At 38.4% G+C, this 20954-nt stretch overlaps 1 protein-coding gene across 3 annotated transcripts in view; it reads left to right on the forward strand.

Annotated features, from left to right (window-relative positions):
• The window catches only part of SHOC2 (SHOC2 leucine rich repeat scaffold protein), a 110294-nt gene that overhangs the window by 10512 nt on the left and 78828 nt on the right, over nucleotides 1-20954 (forward strand). Inside the window, exon 2 of one of the 3 annotated variants that reach the window (XM_040486419.1) lies at nucleotides 1803-1895. The exons of the other annotated variants lie outside the window; for them this stretch is intronic. The gene's annotated coding sequence lies outside the window, so the exon portion shown is untranslated. The remainder of the gene's footprint in view (nucleotides 1-1802; nucleotides 1896-20954) is intronic. 3 annotated transcript variants of the gene reach the window in all.

Here is a 20954-nt window from a genome sequence, read left to right on the forward strand (position 1 = left end):
TAACATTATATTTGTTTACATGTTTTCTGACTGTTTCTGGTGAATAATTTATAGAATGAGTAATAGAAAGGATTTGTAATCAGATAACACCTAGTGAAGGAATACGTGGGTTTATACATATAAAGATGAAGCATTTAGATATAGTTAACTTAATTTTAGCTTACAAGTGCTGAAAAGCATTTGTTTTTTAAGTTGAAAATATTGAATATAATATTCATCTTAGTGCATATAAACTAAGATAGCAGTTACATTTTTTCTTTGTTGTTTTACACTGATATTTAGGTAATCATCTTTTTCTTTATTGTCTGTTGGTGCATAGTAAATGAAAAGTAACATATTTTGGGAATACTTAGGTTTTGTGTGACATGTTTTGAGTTTCTTGGTAGAAAAAGCAGTTTAAGCAAACATTGACAGGTCAGTCTTTTGGGGAGAGTTGTTTGGGTGGCATAAGAATTTTCAGAGAATGATCAAGATATTTGATGTTTACCATTATATCTTACTTCCATTGAGACATTTAAATCCCTCCTGCCCCACCCCTGCCTTTTATTTTGAGGCTTTGTTGGAGGATCCTGCAGTTTTTCTATCTGGTGAGTCGAAGTGTTGTCCCAGAGAGCTGTAATTCCAATTATGGCTTATGTTGTGGGTTGGATAAATAGGAATTTTCAGTTCTTTGCTTAAAACTTTGCACAGAATCAGAATTTCATAATCTTAGGCTTTTCCATAAGAAAAAAAAAATGCAGATTTTCCTAAAAACTCTCATGTATTTATATAAATTAGCCCTATCTCTCCCTGCCAGTCCAAACAGTTTTCATCTTGCCTCCTCAGCAAAAGGAAAAAAAGTTGAATGAATGAATTTGAAGGTGCTAGAAGTTCTGTAGTCTTGACATAATTCTAATTAGCATGGGCTAGAGTGTTGTATTTTGTCACAGACTTATTAGCCTCCATGAAAACTACCTTTACCTCTGGTTCATTCATGCTACTTAATTTAATGTATTTTTTCCATTTCTGTCTGAACAATAACATTCCTTTGAGCATGTTAATTTTGGGTGCTTTTTCAGTTTTGGGTCTTCTAGTTTTCAAGATTCCTTTTTTACACTTTTGAACTACAAAAAATATATAGGTTTATGTGATTCGGAGGGGGAAACGTTTTATTTTTGTCCTTTAAACTACTTAAAAGAATAAAGAGCACTTCAGATCTTTATAAACAAGGGAAAATACAATTGAAATCTTGTCATTTTTAGGTATCCATATCAAAATCTGAGTGACTTAGAGTTAATTTTAAGTAAAGTATAGGGAAACTATGCATGGGACAAGGTTTTTGTCCTTATTGGTTGACTGTCTTTATTCAACAAGTGTTCACTGAGCACTTACTGTGTACTTAATAAAAAGTTCATGGTATCTTTGAGGTTATTGCTTTGTTGAGTAAAAATTGCTTCTTTGTGTAAGGTGCCTACTGTCTACTAGGGGAGATAAAGCTAAGTTAACAAATATTTATAATTATTTCAGTAAATATAACTGCTATGTATGATAAGTATGGTTTCTAAGTACCGTACTAGGACATGACTGTGAAAAAGGCAAAGGTATCCCTATTTTCCCACTTTAAATGAGAGAGTCAAGACAACTAACCTGGCACTTATAAAGTGTGATAAATGTCCTGATGGGAAGTTTAAGTGGGAGCTTGGAGGGCGGTCTATTCAGAAAGGCTTTTGAGTGATCACAAAAGTCTTCCCTGACCTCTGAGCTGAAATCTGTAGACTACAGGAGACTTAGCTCAGTGAACTGTAAACCTGTGTTTCTGACAGGAGGAAATAATCGCTTGCATACAAGTCCTGGGGACAGGAGGTAGCAGGACCTGATATGGGATCTGAAAGAAGTTCATGTGACCTAAATGCAAGGTGGGAAATACTGGAGTTGTAGCAGGGGCCAGGTCTTGAAAGGCTTGGTAAGAATTTTGGATTTTATCCTGAAGGTTAGGTTTGTGGGGGTCATCCACTATTCCCCAAGTGTTTTAAGTTGGACAGTAACCTGATTAGATGAGTATTTGAAAGATGACTGTAATTACAGTGTAGTGATTTGGTTAGGAGCAGGATGGGGGTGGTGTGGATGTGGTGAGATCAGTTACGGAGATGTTAGAGGAGAGAATTTAGTATGCCCTGGAGCAGGGTAGTGGCAGTGAGAATGAAGAGAAGTTGAAGAGTCAGACATTTTACAATGGATAGATAGGAGTTGGTGATTGTTAGGATGTGAGTGAGAGTTGAGCTGAGAGGAGTCAGGGTGACTGCAAGATTCCTAGTCCCCTTCCACCCTTCTTAGTTGGTTTCTCCTTAGATGTTATCTGTTTAAGAAGCTTTTCCTTATGGCGACTGGGTGGCTTAGTCGGACATGTACTAGGTTTCGACTCACGTCATGATATTACATTTGTGGGTTTGTGAGTTTGAGCCCCTCTCTTTGAGCTCTGCACTGACAAGATGGATCCTGCTTGGGATTGTCTTTCTCCCTTTCTCTCTGCCCCTACTCGTTTGTGCTCTCTCTCAAAAGAAATTAATTAAAAAAAAAAAAAAACCTTTCCTTATTTCTCTAAGCTCCAACACTGGTTTTTAAGTGCTTTCTCTTTGTGCTTCAGCACCTCTTACCACATTGTGTTCTTGCCTTTTCCACTGGTTTGTAAGCTTACAGGCAAGTACCATGCCACCTTGTTGCATACTTCGCATCTTGCACAGTGCATGCTACTTAGTATGTATTAAATGTCTGAATGAAAATAAAGTTTTTGTATTTATAGTTGGAGGAAAAAAAATTTTTTCTGAAGCACCAGGTATCCAAAAACTTTGTTTATAATTTCAGTGTGAATCAGATCAGTCCATGGTCTTTTGACTAGCTTTTGTAAAAACAAATTGTAATTATAATTCAAATCTGAAGTGCTGGATATATTAGTTCTTCATAGGTGGGTTATCTTGGATTAAGATTTATGAGCTTTGATTATTATGGTGAGCTCCTCTTGTATTATACATTGTCTTCTTTAATAAGTAATTTTTTAATTAGCTTTATCCTTTGTCAGTTTAAAGTCAACATAACCAAACTATCACTGTTAGAATTTTTCTGTTTCAAAATGAAAATAGCTTTTTGGGGGGCGGTGCCTGCGTGGCTCAGTCAGGTAAGCTTCTGACTTCAGCTCAAGTCATGATCTCATGGTTCATGGGTTCAAGCCCTGCATCGGGCTCTGTGCTGACGGTGCAGAGCCTGCTTGGAATTCTCTGTCTCCTTATCTCTCTGCCCCCTCCCCTGCATTCACTCTCTCTCAAAAATGAATAAACATTAAGAAAAAAAAAGGAAAATAGTTTTTTTTCCTTCCCTGATTATAAGAGGAATCAATGCTTATTTTATGCATTTAAAAAATAATACAGAGATTGAAAACCATCCTAACCCCCAAGGATAAATATTGTTGTCATTTGATGGGTGTTGTAGACTTTTAGGATTTTATATATATTTATGAATGCTGTGATTAAGTTAAAGGCTGTCCACAGAGAGGAAATAGTTATGACATAAATATGTAAGAAAAGGTATTAATATCCTTCATACAAAGAATCCTGATAACTAGTATATAACCAAATAACTGCATAGAGATCGGGTCCTAAACTTAAATTCCTGCAGGAAACCAGGCAGGTAACATAAATGAGGGAACACAGTAGGGAGAATATATGAGGTGGCTGGGTTGGAGAGTACTTGGAGGGCATAGCTTCTACTCAACACTAGTTGATTTTTGACCCAGTGGTAGCAAATTTTTTTTATTTTTTAAATGAGAAGTAGAGGTCTGGATTGTAGTGGAGCTCCCAATTATTAAATAGTGGCAAATAAAAAAAAATTAAAACTGTAATGTGTGTTAAACATAATGTAGCCATGGTCTATATTTTGTTAAACCACAAATAGTGGAAGAATGGAAAAGTTTGTTTGCCCTCACTAATCAAGGAACTGTAGATTAAAATATATCATTTTTCATATGTCAGATTGATAGAAATGAAAATGATTAATAATTGGTAAGATTGGGAGAGTATAAATTGATGTAGTCTCTTTGAAAGAGACCGATTGGAACTACCTATAAATATTTAAAACACGTATTAGGGACAAGAGGGGGAAAATGACGGCGTAGGAGGACTCTGGGCTCACTGCGTCCTGCGGATCACTTAGATTCCACCCACACCTGCCTAAATAACCTAGAAAACCGCCAGAAGACTAGCAGAATGGATTCTCCAGAGCCAAGCGTAGACGACAGGCCCATGGAAGAGGGTAGGAAGGGCGGCGAGGCGGTGCGCGCTACACGGACTGGCGGGAGGGAGCCCGGGCTGAGGGGCAGCCCGCCGGCCAAGCAGAGGCCCCGAGTCTGGCTTGCAAAAGCGGAAGGGCCGGATGGAGTGTGTTGGTTCAGCAAGCGGGACTTAACATCTGGAAGGTTAGAAGTTAACAGCTCTGCTTGGAGAGCGGGAAGGCTGGAGTACAACGGGAGGGAGAGTTTTTGAGCCCCGGATAACAGAGTGCAGCTTGGCGGGGAACAAAGGCACTCGCCAGCGCCATCTCCCTCACCCATCCCCCAGCCAAAATCCCAAAGCGAACCAATTCCTGTCAGAGAACTTGCTTGCACCACGCAAACACCAAAATGCTGTGCTTCTTCGGATCCAACCCTCCAGCGGGTCTGACTCCATCCCCATGCCGCAGGGCCCCTCCTGAAGTGGATCTCCAAAGGAAAAGCGAGCTGAGCCTGCCCCTCCCGCCCCTGTGCACCTTGCTGATCCACCCTAGCTAATACGCCAGATCCCCAGCACCACAAGCCTGGCAGTGTGCAAGTAGCCCAGATGGGCCACGCCACCCCACAGTGAATCCCGCCACTAGGAGAGGGGAAGAGAAGGCACACACCAGTCTGACTGTGGCCCCAGCAGTGGGCTGGGGGCAGACATCAGGTCTGACTGTAGCCCCGCCCACCAATGCAAGTTATTGAAGACAGCACAGGGGAAGTGCCCCGCAGTCCTGCACCACTCCAGGGACTATCCAAAATGACGAAACGGAAGAATTCCCCTCAGAAAAACGTCCAGGAAATAACAACAGCTAACGAACTGATCAAAAACGATTTAAACAATATAACAGTGAATTTAGAATAATAGTCATAAAATTAATCGCTGGGCTTGAAAACAGTATAAAGGACAGGAGAGAATCTATTGCTACAGAGATCAAGGGACTAAGGAACAGCCAGGAGGAGCTAAAAAATGCTATTGATGAGCTGCAAAATAAAATGGAGACGACCACAGCTTGGATTGAAGAGGCAGAGGAGAGAATAGGTGAGCTAGAAGATAAAATTATGGAAAAAGAAGAAGCTGAGAAAAAGATAAAAAAATCCAGGAGTATGAGGGGAAAATTAGAGAACTAAGTGATGCACTAAAGAGAAATAATCTACGCATAATTGGTATTCCAGAGGAGGAAGAGAGAGGGAAAGGTGCTGAAAGTGTACTTGAAGAAATAATAGCTGAGAACTTCCCTGATCTGGGGAAAGAAAAAGGCATTGAAATCCAAGAGGCACAGAGAACTCCCTTCAGATGTAACTTGAATCGATCTTCTGCATGACATATCATAGTGAAACTGGCAAAATACAAGGATAAAGAGAAAATTCTGAAAGCAGCTAGGGATAAACGTGCTCTAACATATAAAGGGAGACCGATAAGACTAGTGATGGATCTCTGTACTGAAACTTGGCAGGCCAGAAAGGAATGGCAGGAAATCTTCAATGTGATGAACAGAAAAAATATGTAGCTGAGAATCCTCTATCCAGCAAATCTGTCATTTAGAATAGAAGGAAAGATAAAGGTCTTCCCAAACAAACACTGAAGGAATTCATCACCACTAAACCAGCATTACAAGAGATTCTGAGGGGGATTCTGTGAGACAAAGTACCAGAGACATCACTACAAGCATGAAACCTACAGACATCACAATGACTCAACCCATATCTTTCTATAATAACACTGAATGTAAATGGACTAAATGCGCCAACCAAAAGACATAGGGTATCAGAATGGATAAAAAAACAAGACCCATCTATTTGCTGTCTACAAGAGACTCATTTTAGATCTGAAGACACTTTCAGATTGAAACTGAGGGGATGGAGAACTATTTATCATGCTACTGGAAGTCAAAAGAAAGCTGGAGTAGCCATACTTATATCAGACAAACTAGACTTTAAATTAAAGGCTGTAACAAGAGATGAAGAAGGACATTATATAATAGTGACAGGGTCTACCCATCAGGAAGAGCTAACAATTATAAATGTCTATGCGCCGAATACCGGAGCGCCCAAATATATAAAACAATTACTCATAAACATAAGCAACCTTATTGAGAAGAATGTGGTAATTGCAGGGGACTTTAACACCCCACTTACAGAAATGGATAGATCATCTAGACACACGGTCAATAAAGAAACAAGGGCCCTGAATGAGACATTGGATCAGATGGACTTGACAGATATATTTAGAACTCTGCATCCCAAAGCAACAGAATATACTTTCTTCTCGAGTGCACATGGAACATTCTCCAAGATAGACCATATACTGGGTCACAAAACAGCCCTTCATAAGTTTACAAGAATTGAAATCATACCATGCATACTTTCAGACCACAATGCTATGAAGCTTGAAATCAACCACAGGAAAAAGTCTGGAAAACCTCCAAAAGCATGGAGGTTACAGAACACCCTACTAAAGAATGAATGGGTCAACCAGGCAATTAGAGAAGAAATCAGAAAATACATGGAAACAAACGAAAATGAAAATACAACAATCCAAACGCTTTGGGACACAGCGAAGGCAGTCCTGAGAGGAAAATACATTGCAATCCAGGCCTATCTCAAGAAACAAGAAAAATCCGAAATACAAAATCTAACAGCACACCTAAAGGAAATAGAAGCAGAGCAGCAAAGACACCCCAAACCCAGCAGAAGAAGAGAAATAATAAAGATCAGAGCAGAAATAAACAATATAGAATCTAAAGAAACTGTAGTGCAGATCAATGAAACCAAGAGTTGGTTTTTTGAAAAAATAAACAAAATTGATAAACCTCTAGCCAGGCTTCTCAAAAAGAAAAGGGAGATGACCCAAATAGATAAAATCATGAATGAAAATGGAATTATTACAACCAATCCCTCAGAAATACAAGCAATTATCAGGGAATACTATGAAAAATTATATGCCAACAAACTGGACAACCTGGAAGAAATGGACAAATTCCTAAACACCCACACACTTCAAAACTCAAAGTGGAGGAAATAGAAAGCTTGAACAGACCCATAACCAGCGAAGAAATTGAATCAGTCATCAAAAATCTCCCAACAAATAAGAGTCCAGGACCAGATGGCTTCCCTGGGGAATTCTCCCAGACATTTAAAGCAGAGATAATACCTATCCTTCTCAAGCTATTCCAAAAAACAGAAAGGGAAGGAAAACTTCCAGACTCTCATTCTATGAAGCCAGTATTACTTTGATTCCTAAACCAGACAGAGACCCAGTAAAAAAAGAGAACTTCAGGCTAATATCCCTGATGAATATGGATACAAAAATTCTCAATAAGATACTAGCAAATCGAATTCAACAGCTTATAAAAAGAATTATTAACCATGATCAAGTGGGATTCATTCCTGGGCTGCAGGGCTGGTTCAACATTCGCAAATCAATCAACATGATACATCACATTAATAAAAGAAAAGATAACCATATGATCCTGCCAATCGATGCAGAAAAAGCATTTGACAAAATTCAGCATCCTTAATAAAAACCCTCGAGAAAGTCGGGGTAGAAGGAACATACTTAAACATCATAAAAGCCATTTATGAAAAGCCCACAGCTAAAATCATCCTCAATGGGGAAAAACTGAGAACTTTCCCCCTGAGATCAGGAACACGACAGAGATGTCCACTCTCACCGCTGTTGTTTAACATAGTGTTGGAAGTGCTAGCATCAGCAATCAGACAACAAAAGGAAATCAAAGGCATCAAAATTGGCAAAGATGAAGTCAGGCTTTCACTTTTTGCGGATGACATGATATTATACATGGAAAATCTGATAGACTCCACCAAAAGTCTGCTAGAACTGATACACGAATTCAGCAAAGTTGCAGGATACAAAATCAATGTACAGAAATCAATTGCATTCTTTTTTTGTTTTTTTTTTAATCAGTTGCATTCTTATACCATAATAATGAAGCAACAGAAAGACAAATAAAGAAACTGATCCCATTCACAATTGCACCAAGAAGCATAAAATACCTAGGAATAAATCTAACCAAAGATGTAAAAGATCTGTATGCTGAAAATTATAGAAAGCTTATGAAGGAAATTGAAGAAGATACAAAGAAATGGAAAAACATTCCGTGCTCATGGGTTGGAAGAATAAATGTTAAAATATGAATACTACCCAAAGCTATCTACACATTCAATGCAATCCCAATCAAAATTGCACCACCATTCTTCTCGAAGCTAGAACAAGCAATCCTAAAATTCATATGCAACCACAAAAAGCCCTGAATAGTCAAAGTAATTTTGAAGAAGAAGACCAAAGCAGGAGGCATCACAATCCCAGACTTTAGCCTCTACTACAAAGCTGTCATCATCAAGACAGCATGGTATTGGCACAAAAAACAGACACATAGACCAATGGAATAGAATAGAAACCCCAGAACTAAACCCACAAAAGTATGGCCAACTAATCTTTGACAAAGCAGGAAAGAATATCCAATGGAAAAAAGACAGTCTCTTTAACAAATGGTGCTGGGAGAACTGGACAGCAACATGCAGATGAATGAAACAAGACCACTTTCTTACACCATTCACAAAAATAAACTCAAAATGGATAAAGGACCTGAATGTGAGACAGGAAACCATCAAAACCCTAGAGGAGAAAGCAGGAAAAGACCTCTCTGACCTCAGCCGCAGCAATTTCTTACTTGACACATCCCCAAAGGCAAGGGAATTAAAAGCAAAAATGAACTATTGGGACCTCATGAAGATAAAAAGCTTCTGCACTGCAAAGGAAACAATCAACAAAACTAAAAGGCAACCAACGGAATGGGAAAAGATATTTGCAAATGACATCGGACAAAGGGCTAGTATCCAAAATCTATAAAGAGCTTACCAAACTCCACACCCAAAAAACAAATAATCCAATGAAGAAATGGGCAGAAAACATGAATAGACACTTCTCTAAAGAAGGCATCCAGATGGCCAACAGGCACATGAAAAAATGCTCAACATCGTTCCTCATCAGGTAAATACAAATCAAAACCACACTCAGATATCACCTCATGCCAGTCAGAGTGGCCAAAATGAACAAATCAGGAGACTATAGATGCTGGATAGGATGTGGAGAAATGGGAACCCTCTTGCACTGTTGGTGGGAATGCAAACTGGTGCAGCCACTCTGGAAAACAGTGTGGAGGTTCCTTCAAAAAATTAAAAATAGACCTACCCTATGACCCCGCAGTAGCACTGCTAGGAATTTACCCAAGGGATACAGGAGTACTGATGCATAGGGGCACTTGTACCCCAATGTTTATAGCGGCACTTTCAACAATAGCCAAATTGTGGAAAGAGCCTAAATGTCCATCAATGGATGAATGGATAAAGAAGTTGTGGTTCATATACACAATGGAGTACTACGTGGCAATGAGAAAGAATGAAATATGGCCCTTTGTAGCAACGTGGATGGAACTGGAGAGTGTGATACTATGTGAAATAAGCCATACAGAGAAAGATACCATATGTTTTCACTCTTATGTGGATCCTGAGAAACTTAACAGAAACCCATGGGGGAGGGGAAGGAAAAAAAAAAAAGAGGTTAGAGTGGGAGAGAGCCAAAGCATAAGAGACACTTAAAAATTGAGAACAAATTGAGGGTTGATGGGGTGGTGGGAGGGAGGGGAGAGTAGGTGATGGGTATTGAAGAGGGCATCTTTTGAGATGAGCACTGGGTGTTGTATGGAAACCAATTTGACAATAAATTTCATATGTTAAAAAAATAAATATAAAAAATAAAATGCGTATTAGTTTTGACCAAACAGTTCTGCTTTCAGGAATCTGCCTTGCAGAAATAGTAGGTCCTGTTTGTGACTATTTATGCTCAAAAAGCACTATTTACTGCCCCCCCAATATATATATTTATATATATTTTGATGTTTATTATATCTTTGAGACAGCACGAGCAGGGGAGGGGCAGAGAGAGAGGGAGACGGGATTCAAAGCAGGCTCTGCACTGACAGCAGAGAACCCAATGCTGGGTTCTAACTTACAAACCGTGAGATCATGACCTGAGCCAAAGTTGGATACTTAATCAACCAAGCCACGCAGGGACCCCATATATATTTTTTTAATGAAAAAAAAAAGTAAGTGAAAAAAGGCAAATAGAAACAACCTAAATGTCAGTCGATAGGAGAATGATTATATTATAGTTATACCACAAGTCATAGCAATGAAAAGAAATGAAGTATATTTGTATTCTTGTGTGGAAAGAGTCCATAACTTACTGCCTAATGCAAAAAATTATAATTTCATACATAAATTTGTATTATGTATATGCTATCATTTCAGGTATCTATATTATATTCCATTGTGTGGCACTATAATTTATGGAGACTACTGATGCCTGTGTTTCCAATATTTTGCTATATACACATTGCTGTGAACATTTTTTTGTATATGTCTTTGAAGTGTTGTCTCCAAAGATGTTTCTTTTTATTTTTTAATTATTTTAATCTTTTTTTAATGTGTATTTTTGAGAGAGAGTGATATGAGGCTCAAACTCACAAACCATGAGATCCGAGCCGAAATCAAGAGTTGGACACTTAACTGACTGAGCCACCCAGGCATCCCTAATTTTAATTTTTTTTTTTTTTGAGAACACGAGCAGGAGAGGGGGTGGGGGTCCCTGGAGAAAGAGAATCTTAAGCAGGGTCTACGCTCTGTGTGCAGCCCGATGTAGGTAGGGCTCAATCCTATGAGCCTGGGATCATGACCTGAGAGTTTGAAGCTCAACCCACCGAGCCATCCAGGAGCCCTCTTTTGTATTTTATGTGGTAACATTAAATATCTGAACTCCTGTAGATGCTTTGGTGGAGAAAATACATTTGTCTCTGAGAGTGTTATTTGTGACCTGTGATCTGAGTAAATATACCTTAGGCATGGAAGTCAAAGAACTAACCAGAAAAGTAGCACTGTGTTCAGTCAACTTAAATTCTTTAAGGTTTTTTTTTTTTTATGTTGATTTTTAAGAGAGAGAGAGAGAGGGCTCGCTCGCGCATGTGAGTTGGGGAGGGGCAGAGAGAGAGGGAGACACAGAATTCAAAGTGGGCTCCAGGCTATGAGCTTTCAGCACAGAGCCTGACGCGGGGCCCGAACTCAAAAACTGCAAGATCATGACCTGAGCCAAAGTCAGATGCTTAACCGAGTGAGCCACCCAGGCGCCCCAATTCTTTAAGGTTTTTAAATTTAAGTAGTAATTTTTAGCTAACCAATACATGCTTATGGTACAAAATCTAAAAGATACAGAAGTGTAAACCAAATCTTGCTCTCACTCTGCAGCCTCTCTGCGTATTTTCCTTTCCTGGGAAACCACTACCAGTTTTGTGTGTTCTTCCACAGATATTTTATACCTATATATGTATATATTTTTTTCATAAATGGTAACATGATGTTGTTTTAAAGCTGAGTTTTCCTCACTTAACTATAATGAATCTAAAACTTCCACAGTGTTTTATATGTTGTAGGCCCTGTTCTATCAAGTGTTTGGATATTCATTGTTAATCTTCATCACAGCCTTGAGAGGCAGGTATTATCCCCTTCATACAGAGAAGGAAACTGAGGCACAGAAACCTTAACATGCTAGTAAGTTGGGGCATTGGAAGTTGTGAACTCCCAGGAGTCTGGCTGCAGAGCCTTTAGCATTAGCTAGTATGCTTTACTGTCTGACTTGAAACAAGTGAGAAACGTACATAGTTGGTACAGCATACTTTTTAGTAAATATATAGTAATTCATTGAATAAACAATAGTTTATCTAACCATAACGGAGATAAACTCCCGTTGGACATGTGTTGTTGGACATATAGATTGTTTCGGTATGTTGCTGTTACAAATAATGCTGTAGTGAATATTTTTGTGCCTATATCTTTAGAATGCCTGTTTCATTTTGAACATAGTCTGCTTGTATTTCATTTTTGTCCTTTCACATTGGGGCAGGGGGAGTGTGGATCATTTATTCGTACAATTATGTTTTATGATCTACCTGAGACTTTCTTTTAATGAATCTATTTAGCTCATCTGTATTTATTACAGCATTATGCTTATTTCCTCCTCTTTTAAGAAATAAATCGAGGTATAGCAATTGAAGTATTCTCAAAGGTGTAAAGCAGTGCTGTATAAAGGTATAAGCATATCTCAGTCCTATTTCCTCTCCATTCTTGAGGATTGTAACATTTACATTATATTCTATAGCTATAAATATTTGTATCTTTTTTTTTTCAGGCCAATAATTAAATGGGCTTTATGCTCAAAACTTGCCCTTTTTTCATAATTTTTATTTTTATCCTTTGGATAGTTGAACTTCGTCAACTAGTGTTTTCTTCAAAAGCAGTTCATAAGAACAGTATTCCTTGAGTTCTTTCATATTCATTATTGTTTAACTGTTGCCATTTATACTAAACTGTATTCTTAGACTGGATATAAATTCTTGAGTCATACCTTTTTTAAACCCTTGGAGTTCTTAATAGGTATTGCTCTACTTTTTTTTTTTTTAGCATTGAGTCCCTCCTTCCCTCCATTTTTGGGTAGTAATGATTTTGCCTAGGTTCTCAAAGAATTCTGTTTATTTATTTGTGGTTTTATTTTTATTTTTAAGTAATCTCTATGCCCCGTGTGGGGCTTGAACTCATGACCTCAAGATCAAAAGTCGCATGCTCTTAAAGAGAAGAGAAAAGAAAGAAAAGTTGCATGCTTTACTGACTGAGCCAGCTCGGTGTCTCATGAAGAATTCTCTTTAAATGCTCAAGTACAGGGGCGCCTGGGTGGCGCAGTAGGTTAAGCGTCCGACTTCAACCAGGTCACGATCTCACGGTCCGTGAGTTCGAGCCCCGCGTCGGGCTCTGGGCTGATGGCTCAGAGCCTGGAGCCTGTTTCCGATTCTGTGTCTCCCTCTCTCTCTGCCCCTTGCCCGTTCATGCTCTGTCTCTCTCTGTCCCAAAAATAAATAAACGTTGAAAAAAAAAATTAAAAAAAAAAATAAATGCTCAAGTACAATAAAATTTTTCCTTAGGAAAAGATGTGCCCTTTTTCAACTGTATGATTTCTTGTTCAGTTCTGGCTCTCCTGTGTATCCAATAATGCTAGATAAAGTCTTTGAAATCTTCAGATGTTCCAAACAAGGGGTTGTTGGGCTGCCCTTTTGGCTATGCCATGTACCTTAGTTAGAGAACTGAGCTGTGATAGTTTTGAGATGTGAAGCTGCAAACCTCTCCTTTGTTTGACCTCTTCCAGCATCCCTCTTTACCTTCACTGCAAATGGCAGCCTTCTCATATATGTGGTTAGGGATGCCTCTTGGTTAGGGATGGAGATGTATTTTTTGTTTCTATTTCTCATACTACTAGTTGTTTTGAGATTTTTCAGAGGAGAAAGGGGCCACACCATCTTAACATTGCCATTTTCAAACTGGAAATTGCAAGGGCTGTAGTCCAGTTTTATCAGAATTAAGATCATTTACAAATGTAAGGAATAAAATAAGTGCTGATGTAGTTTTCTGAAAGGCAAAAACAGTTCATTTCTTTTAGATCAAATTCTTCTAGTTCTTTCAGATCAGATTTTTTAATTAAAAATCAAAATTTAACATTTGATTTTGATTATATCACTTTGTGATATGAAGCCTTGTATGCTACATAGCATCAAGAACGAGACTAGAGACTAATGACTCTAGTTAGAGTGCTCAATAATTCTTTAATTTTAGGTGTTGATTCCTTTTTCAGTTGGGTTTGAAAATCGAACTTTTTTTTTTTAAGTAGGTGCCATGCCCAATGTGAGGCTTGAACTCACAGACCTGGAATCAAGAGTCTCATGCTCTTCCAACTGAGACAGCCAGGCGCCTCTAGAAATTGAACTTTCATGCTTTAGCTACTACCACTAATCTAGTATTCTGAATGGCATCTTGTTTTTCTTTTCAAAAAATTTTTTTAGATTTAAAATTTTTTAATTTTGGTTTTTTTTTCTTTTTTTTTCAACATTTATTTTTAGGACAGAGAGAGACAGAGCATGAACGGGGGAGGGGCAGAGAGAGAGGGAGACACAGAACCGGAAACAGGCTCCAGGCTCTGAGCCATCAGCCCAGAGCCTGATGCGGGGCTCGAACTCACCGACCGCGAGATCGTGACCTGGCTGAAGTCGGACGCCCAACCGACTGCGCCACCCAGGCGCCCCAAAAATTTTTAAATTTTGAAAGAGAGGGCGGTGGGAGAGGAGCAGAGTGGGGGGTGGAGAGAGAATGAGAATCCCAAGCAGCTCCACGTTGTGTGTGCAGAGCCCGAGGTGGGGCTTGAACTCAGGAAATGTGAGATCATGACCTGAACTGAAATCAAGAGTCAGATGCTTAACTGACTGAGCTACCCAGGTGCCCTGGCATCTTGTTTTTCAAGAGAAATGTGAATTTATTTTCTTCACTTAATGACTATTAAAAGAAATATGGTTGAAAAATCTTAATAGCTGGTGGGCAAGCTTTCTTCTAGTCTCTGATTTGAACATAATCTTGTATTCATTTGACCTTGTTCTGTTTTACTTATCCATTAGCAAGAGCAGGATGACTGCTTGGAGAAACTAGGTATTTTTTTTTTCATTCCGTTCCTTCTGTATGTTGGAATGTATTACTTTCTTAGCTTCAAATACAAATACATTCTAATAGCCTTATAGAAAATTTTAATGCCTGATTATTGGAGATTTCAGGGTTTAGTCTTTGTTATTCCAGTTACTCTGGTGTTTTTTAAATCTTAAATTTTTAATAATTTTGTAAAATTCTATCTGTTTTAATGCTGATCTAGGTTTACTAAATATTTGTAGTTTGAGCACTTGAAACGCTATGAGATGTTACAGATATTCCTTAGAAATGGTTTTTTGATCCAAATGTATTGGGAAATCTTGTATATTCTCTATCAGAGGGTACTTTTTTTTTTTAATTTTTTTTCAACGTTTTTTTTATTTATTTTTGGGACAGAGAGAGACAGAGCATGAACGGGGGAGGGGCAGAGAAAGAGGGAGACACAGAATCGGAAACAGGCTCCAGGCTCCGAGCCATCAGCCCAGAGCCTGATGGGGGCTCGAACTCACGGACCGCGAGATCGTGACCTGGCTGAAGTCGGACGCTTAACCGACTGTGCCACCCAGGCGCCCCCCCTTTTTTTTTTTTTTTAATTTATTCATTTTTGAGTGAGAGACAGCATGAGCAGGGGAGGGGCAGAAAGAGAAGGGAGACACAATCTGAAGCAGGCTCCAGGCTCTGAGCTGTTAGCACAGAGCCCAACGTGGGGCTTGAACTCACAAATTGCGAGATCATGACCTGAGCTGAAGCCAGACCCCCAACCAACTGAGCCACCTAGGTGCCCCCACGGAGTACATTTTCATATCAAAAACAGATCATTTCTGCTGTAAGGACAACAGTATAATTATGTTTGAAACACATCTTATCCTAACTATAAGCCTGTTTGACCATGGAAGTAAATGTTGTAGAAATACATTTTGAGAAATACTAAGAATATAAATACGTTGTTAGGGTATTCCAAAACGTCTGTTTGCATGATGATTATTACCTGTAGTCATGGAGACCTAATGAACTTTTTAATAGGGATAAATTGTAAGTACTGTCTCACCTTGTAAATCTACTCAACACAATTACAATAGTACCTTTACAGTAATCTTCAGGGTTTGTTTTTTGACCTGGACATTATGTTAGAATTGGTCTTCCAGTCTGAAAGTACTTCTTGAGTACTACTGTGTGTCGAACACCCAGTATTGGTCCTTGGAACTACTTCCTCCTGACTTAGCAGTAGGAGTTTTAGAGCCTTAAGGTACCTGTGAGATCATGTAGCCCCTAAACTCATTTTTCAGATGAAAAAACTGAGGCCTTTAAACGTAGCCATCCTCAGGTCAAACTGTAATTAATCAAGGGTTTTGGAGACCAAACCTTACAGCTCCAGATCTTTTGGTCTTTTTTTGACTACATTTTCTTTTCAATATATTACTTTTAATCACATTCCTTTTAAGATTGAGATTAGTAAGGAGATACCCATTTAACATGAGAATTTGGGTTAGATTATAAGGTGTGTAAAATTTAATATAGATAGAACTTCCCAAGTAAGTCTCTGGACATCTAGGTCTCCCTTCACATATCTGAATTATTCTTTTAGTTAAGGGAAAAAAATAGTTTTAAAGTAAGCATGTACTGTTAGTATTATTACTAAGAACTAATTAGTGCTAGTTTTTAATAATTGGTACCTAGGTCAAGGATGCATGAGTCAGGTTCTTTTCTAAATTGATCTGCATAATCACTTCCTAGTGGTCAGTTATGGAAACATTTATTTATATGTTCTATTAATGGAAAACTGGACCTAAATGACTGTAGAATTTAACATACTGAGTTTAAATTATAAAATATATTCTTTTTGTCATACTTTCCAGGAAGCTACCACTCAGTAGAAAATGAACTCAAGGTAATGTGAATTATGCATTAAGATATATAATATATTATGGGGAGAAATTTCTCTTTTAAAAGTCAGTAAAGTACTAGTGTGGTCTATAGAATTAGGTGTTAGATGAGGGGAGAAATAATTTTTTTAAGATACTTAGATTTTCTGTATTTTGTTGGCTCTTTTTAGTCAGCATTTCCTCAGACTATAGAAAGCAGTCCTATCTTTTCAAGTCTTGTTCTGTCAAAAATGTTCCTTGGTTCATGTTTATTTACATCATTATTTATACTTATTTAATGTATTCTGAAATGGTATAGACATGGGTTAAGACATGGGTTTTGGAATCAGAACTTTGTTAGTCTTATGACTGCTTTATGATCTGTGTGATCTTTAATAAGTAATTTGATTGTTCTTGAGCCTCATTTCTTTTTCTGTAAGTGGGGATTAATCTGCCTCAGAATTGTTGCAAGGACTGAGTGAGAAAACAGCTAAAAGCACCTAGTACAGTGCCTGGTATGTAGTAAGTACTCAGTAAATATTATCTCTTGTTGCTCATGATGTTATTGTCAGATTCACACCAGAGTGTGGCAAATAATTTAACTTCCATAAATCTTGGTTGACTCCTCTGTTAATGGGAAGAATACTTTGGGTGCTTACTTCACAGTTATTTTGGAAATCGAATGTGATTACATGATAGCAGTTATAAACTCTCAACCTATCTGAGCTGAGGTAACAAATCTTATACCATTAGGACCAAACAGGTAAAAACAGGGAATGGAAATCTGCCTTTTGGGAAAGAGTTTAGCTGAGGGCTTCAAGACATACCTTATTCCCTTCTACTCCCTTCTTCCCTACCCACCCCCCACCCCTACATCACTCCCAATTCCCATGTCTTTTCCAGATAGAGGGATAAGCACTTAAATGAACAGTGTGGGATATATATATATATTTTAAATCTTCTTTGTTCTTAAACAGATACTCTCACATAAATTACAAACTTTCTTCTAACAAAGACCCCCCCACAAACTTATGTTAAGAAGCCATACTTTCTGAAAAGCTTTACTTGAATCATATGCCCACCAGCCATCCATTAGGTGTTCATTTCTCTGTATCCTTACTGCAATGTTTTATATTTTCCTCAATTTGATATATTATTTCTTATTGTATTTTTTAAGATAAGTTTTTTATTTTATTTTTAATTTTTTTTTAAGTTTATTTATTTTTGACAGAGACAGTGCGAGCATGAGCTGGGGAGGGGCAGAGAGAGAGAGAGGGAGACACAGAATCCGAAGCAGGCTCCAGGCTCCAAGCTGTCAGGACCAGAGCCTGACACGGGGCTCGAACTCACGAGCTGTGAGATCATGACCTGGGCCGAAGTCAGACTCTTAACCGTCTGAGCCATCCAGGTGCCCCTCTTATTGTATTTTTAAATGCATGTTCTTCTGATGACTAGTAAAGATAATTTTCTAGATCTTTCATATAGCCAAAGGTAGGACTCAGAATCCATTTACTTTTATTTTTATTTTTTATACTTCTTTAGTTTTTTACCTTCTTAAATTTATATCCAAGTTAGTTCCATATAGTGCAGTAATGATTCCAGGAGTAGAATCCATTGATTGATCCCCCACATATAATACCCAGTGCTCATCCCAACAAGTGTCCTCCTTAATGTCCCTTGCCCCTTTAGCCCATCCCCCCACCCACAATCCCTCCAGCAAACCTCTGTTTGTTCTCTGTATTTAAGAGTCTTTTATGTTTTGTCCCTCTTTCTGTTTTTATATTATTTTTGCTTCCCTTCTCTTATGTTCATCTGTTTTGTATCTTAAATTCCACATCTGAGTGAAGTCATATATTTGTCTTTCTCTGACTAATTTCGCTTAGCATAATACACTGTAGATCCATCCACATTGTTGCAAATGGCAAGATTTCATTCTTTTTGATTGCCAAGTAGTATTACACTGTGTGTGCATGTGTGTGCACGCACATACACACAACACATCTTTATTCATCAGTAAATGGGACACTTGGGTTTTTTCCATACTTTACCTATTATTGATAGTGCTGCTATAAACATTGGGGTGCATGTGCCCCTTCGAAACAGCACATCTGTATCCTTTGGATAATACCTAGTAGCGTAATTGCTGGGTCATAGGGTAGTTCTATTTTTAATGTTTTGAGGAAGCTCCATACTGTTTTCCAAAGTGGCTGTACCAGTTTGCATTCCTACCAGCAATGCAAAAGGGGTTCCTCTTTCTCCGCATCCTCGCCAGCATCTGTTGTTCCTGAGTTGTTAATGTTAGCCATTCTGACTGGTTTGAGGTGGTATCTCATTGTGGTTTTGATTTGTATTTCCCTGATGATGAGTGATGTTGGGGATCTTTTCATGTGTCTGTTAGCCATCTGGATGTCTTCTCTGGAAAAGTGTCTATTCATGTCTTTTGCCCATTTCTTCACTGGATTATTTGTTTTTTGGGTGTTGAGTTTGAGAAGTTCTTTATAGATTTTGGATACTAACCCTTTATCTGATATGTCATTTGCAAATATCTTCTCCCATTCTGTCAGTTGCCTTTTACTTTGGCTGATTGTTTCCTTCGCTGTACAGAAGCTTTTTATTTTGATGGGGTCCCAGTAGTTCATTTCTGCTTTTGTTTCCCTTGCCTCCGGAGACGCGTTGACTAAGAAGTTGCTGTGGCCAAGATCAAAGAGGTTTTTGCCTGCTTTCTCCTCGAGGATTTTGATGGTTTCCTGTCTTACATTTAGGTCTTTCATCCATTTTGAGTTTATTTTTTGTGTATGGTGCAAGAAAGTGGTCCAGGTTCATTCTGCATGTCGCTGTCCAGTTTTCCCAGCACCATTTGCTGAAGAGACTGTCTTTTTTTGCATTGGATATTCTTTCCTGCTTTGTCAAAGATTACTTGGCCCTACATTTGTGGGTCCATTTCTGGGTTCTCTATTCTGTTGCATTGATCTGAGTGTCAGCTTTTGTGCCAGTCCTATACTGTCTTGTTGATTACAGCTTTGTAATACAGCTTGAAGTCTGGGATTGTGATGCCTCCTGCTTTGGTTTTCTTTTTCAAGGTTGCTTTGGCTGTTTGGGGTCTTTTCTGGTTCCATGCAAATTTTAAGATAGTTTGTTCCAGCTCTGTGAACAATGCTGGTGTTATTTTGATAGGGATTGCATTGAATTCGTAGACTGCTTTGGGTAGTATTGACATTTTAACAATATTTGCTCTTCCAATCCATGAGCCTGGAATGTTTTTCCACTTTTTTGTGTGTGTGACGTCTTCAATTTCTTTCATAAGCTTTCTCTAGTTTACAGTGTATAGATTTTTCACCTCTTTCATTAGATTTATTTCTAGGTATTTTATGGTTTTTGGTGCAATTGTAAATGGGATCGATTCCTTGATTTCTCTTTCTGTTGCTTCATTGTTGGTGTATAGGAACACATCCGATTTCTGTGCATTGATTTTATATCCTGCAACTTTGCTGATTCATGGATCAGTTCTAGCAGTGTTTTTGTGGAATCTTTTGGGTTTTCCATGTAGAGTATCCTGTCATCTGCGAAGAGTGCAAGTTTGACCTCCTCCTGGCCATTTTGGATACCTTTTATTTCCTTGTGTTGTCTGATTGCTGAGGCTAAGGCTTCCAATACTGTGTAGAATAACAGTGGCAAGAGTGGACATCCCTGTCTTGTTCCTGACCTTAGGGGGAAAGCTCTCAGTTTTTCCCCATCGAGGATGATATTAGTGTTGGGTCTTTCAGATATGGCTTTTATGATCTTGAGGTATGATCCTTTTATCCATACTTTCTTGAGGGTTTTTATCAAGAAAGGATGCTGTATTTTGTCAAATGCTTTTTCTGCATCTATGGAGAGGATCATGTGGTTCTTGTCCTTTCTTTTACTGATGTGATGAATCACATTGATTTAACCAGGCCTGCATCCCAGGTATAAATCCTACTTGGTCATGGTGAATAATTCTTCTAATGTATTGTTGGATCCGGTTGGCTAATATCTTGTTGAGGGTTTTTGCATCCATGTTCATCAGGGAAATTGGTCTATAGTTCTGCTTTTTAGCGGGGTCTTTGTCTGGTTTTGGAATCAAGGTAATGCTGGCTTCATAGAAAGAGTTTGGAAATTTTCCTTCCATTTCTATTTTTTGGGACAGCTTTAAGAGAATAGGTGTTAACTCTTCCTTAAATGTTTGGTAGAATTCC

The sequence above is a fragment of the Herpailurus yagouaroundi genome, unplaced genomic scaffold (assembly GCF_014898765.1).
Source record: "Herpailurus yagouaroundi ecotype Mexico unplaced genomic scaffold, PumYag 163, whole genome shotgun sequence".
NCBI classification, from domain to species: Eukaryota; Metazoa; Chordata; class Mammalia; order Carnivora; family Felidae; genus Herpailurus; species Herpailurus yagouaroundi.